This window comes from Carlito syrichta, unplaced genomic scaffold, assembly GCF_000164805.1.
Source record: "Carlito syrichta isolate Samal-C Ts95f unplaced genomic scaffold, Tarsius_syrichta-2.0.1 Scaffold302615, whole genome shotgun sequence".
NCBI classification, from domain to species: domain Eukaryota; kingdom Metazoa; phylum Chordata; class Mammalia; order Primates; family Tarsiidae; genus Carlito; species Carlito syrichta.
In genome coordinates this window covers 91276-94926 of record NW_007246711.1, presented here as the reverse complement: position 1 = coordinate 94926, position 3651 = coordinate 91276, and positions in this window count along the sequence as shown.

Genomic DNA, 3651 nt, shown 5'->3' with positions numbered 1-3651 from the left:
GGTTTCTTTGGCTTTGCCGAAGCTTGTCAGTTTAATGAGGTCCCACTTGTCTATCTTATCTCTTATGGCCTGTGGGTATTGGGTTTTGATCAGGAACTGGATGCCAGTTCCAATTTCCATGAGGGTATGTCCTTCATTTTCTAAGGTTCTTATGGTTTGAGGTTTTACATTTAGGTCTCTGATCCATTTAGAGTTAATTTTTGTGTATAGGGATAGATAGGGGTCCTGTTTCAATCTTCTGCATGTGGTCAGCCAGTTTTCCCAGCACCATTTACTGAATAGGTTCTCCTCTCCCCAGGGGTAGGTGGTGGAGGCTTTGTCGAAGATGAGTTGCTTGAGAAATTGAGGTTTTGCTTCTGGAATCTCGATTCTATTCCATTAGTCTATATGCCTGTTCCTGTTCCAGTACCAAGCTGTTTTGATTATTGTAACTTTCTAGTAAAGTTTGAAGTCTGGTAATGTGATACCACCTGCTTTGTTTTTTTTTTTTTTTTTTTTTTTTTTGCTGAAGATTGTTTTGGCTATTCTTGGTCATTTGTGTTTCCATATGAATTCCTGCAAAAAGGGAACACTTCCACATTGTTGGTGGGAGTGCAAACTAGTGCAACCTCTGTGGAAAACAGTATGGCGATTCCTAAAAGCTCTAAATATTGACCTCCCACATGACCCCGCAATACCCCTACTGGCAATATACCCTGAAGAACTCAAATCACTCTATAAAAAAGATACCTGCACACGTATGTTTATCGCAGCATTGTTCACAATAGCAAGAACCTGGAAGCTACCATGCTGTCCATCAAAAGAGAACTGGATTAAAAAAATGTGGTACATATATACAATGGAATACTACACAGTCATAAAAAAGAACAAAATCATGAATTTTGCAGCAACCTGGATGGAACTAGGGTCTATAATACTGACTGATCTCTCACAGAAACAAAGATCTGGGTATCACATGTTCTCACTCATATAGTGGACCTTGAACATCCAACGTAATACTATAAGAAAATGACAGACAGTGGTGGGAAACTATGGGGGGAGGGGAAGGGAGATGGGATTAACAGTAGTAAATATCTGTCTGGGGATGGGAAGATAACTCTTATCAACAAGGGTGCCTGGACAAAGCATATTTATATACCTAACCCTTAACTGTACTCCATAATATTATAATAAGAAATATTGATTAAAATAAAATTTTAAAAAAAGAAAAGTAAAAGAGTTTTGAAAACTCTGAAAGTTATCATGAGCCAAAACCTTGAGTAAACTGATCAGCAAATTCTCTATTGTAATAGCTCTGAACTGGTTTATAAAAATCAAGATTTATAGATAAGAAGGATTTGGCTTAGGCTTCAAAGTGAGTAGGATTCAGATGGGCAAAGATGAGCTAAGAGAACAATCTCAGTACAAGGAAAAATGTTTACATAAATCCACAATCTGTAATTTAAAAGGCACATTGTTGCTTATTTTAAAAAGGGTTGAGAGAAAGAGAGAACAACTGGAAACATTGAAATGCAGGTAGCCTAAGAAGGGTCTGTACTTCTGCTTGACCTTTGAATCATAATATTAAATAATTTTTTAAATGAAAGAAAGCATAGATTATTGAATTCAACCCTTCATTAACAAACAAGAAAGTTTAAAAATATATGCATTTGTCACATTATAAAAATGTGTTTCTAAGAGTTTACTCAGCACTATATTTCTGGCCTATCTTTAAACATAATGCTTGTACAAAGAGGTCACTGATTAAGTGGTTGTTGAATCCTTTCATGATACTACTATTTATGGAGTGTCTACTATGGGCCAAGTACTATTAGCAAAGCAGACAAGTACCATGTCTCATGAAACGTATGAGGGATGATAATAAAATTAACAAATGAATATAAATGTATGCAAAATACTTGGGAAGAACTTGGGGGAAATTAAAGTAGGATAAGGGAGACAGAGAAAGTTCTTGTGGGTGAATACAATTTTACATCAAGTGGTCAAAAAAACTTCACTGAGGTTACATTAGATCAAAGAACTGAGTGAGGTAATGAAGACAACAGTGAAATGCCTGCAGTAAAAATGACCCAGGTACAGGAAACTGCAAAAGCTGTTTGGCATGGTGAAGGACCAGAAAGAAAACAACATGACTAGAGTCAAGAGAATGAGAAAGACAGTAGTTGAAGATGAGTTCATAGAATTCCTGTAGGCCCAGATCATGTAGAATCTGGTAGGTTACTGGAAAGGTTTTGGGCTTTGACTTAAATATCCAAGGTCATAGAAGTAGCTAATGGAATAACCTAAAGCAGCACTCTTTTTACAAAATTTTATGTATGTATGTATGTATGTTAGATTCATGTGCAATTTTGTTACATAGTTATATTGAGTGTCTAGTAAGGCCATCACCCAGGTAGTGGACATGGTGCCCACTAGATAGTTTTTCTTTTTTTTTGAGTTGGAATCTTACTCTGTCGCCCAGATGAGTGCAGTGGCCACTCCCGGCCACCGCAGCCTCGACCTGCTGGGCTCTGGCGATTCTTCCGCCTCAGCCTTCCTAGTAGCCGGAACTACAGGCACGCGCTACCACACCCGGCTGATTTTTTGATTTATTGTAGAGATGAGGTCTCGCTGCCCAGGCAGGTCTCAAACCCGCGGGCTCATGTAATCCACTCACCTCAGCCTCCCAAAGGCGTAGGATTACAGGCTGAACCACTGAGCCCGGCTAGATAGTTTTTCAATACTTACCCACCTCTCCCTTCCCTGCCTTAGGAGTGCCCCAGTGTTTGTTGTTGTCATCTTTGTGCCCATATGTCTTTAGTGTTTAATTCTCACTTATAAGAGGAAAACATATATTCAGTTTTCTGTTTCTCTTATAATTCATTTAGGATGATGATTTTCAGTTGCACCCACGTTAATGCAAAGGACATGATTTTGTTCTTTTTTATGGTTGAATAGTATTCCATGGTGTGTGTATGTACCACATTGTCTTTATCCAATCCACCATTGATGGACACCTAGGCTGGATCTATGCTTCTTCTACAGTGGATAGAGCGGCAATAAACACGTGAGTACAGGTGTCTTTTTGGTAGAGTGATTAATACCCCTTTGGGTATATACCTAGTAGTTGGATGTTGGGTTGAATGATAAATCCATTTTTACTATTTTGAGAAATGTCTATACCGCTTTCCATGGGAGTTGAACTAGCTTACGTCCCCCAAAACAGTGTACAGATGTTTCCTTTACTCCATAATCTTGCCAACACTCTGTTGTTTTTTGACGGGTGTGAAATAGTATCTCACTGTGGTTTTGATTTGCATTTCTCTGAAGATTAGTAATGTTGAACATTTTTTCACGTGTTTATTAGTCACTTGTATGTCTTCCATTGAGGAGTGTCAGTTCATGTCCTTTGAGCACTTTTTAAAAAAGTTATTTTTTTTTACAAATCATTTGAATTATTAACATTTGCATATTCTGGTTATTATTCCTTTATTGAATGCATGGGTTGCAAATATTTTCTCCTGTAAGTTGTCTGTTAACATGGTTGATGGGTTCTTTTGTGTACAGTACCTTTTTTGTTTGATTAGGTTCCACTTGTCAAGTCTGAAAACTAGCACTCTTAATTTTCTCTGAGTCAGTATTACATTAAAATAACTGACATGCTCTATCTAA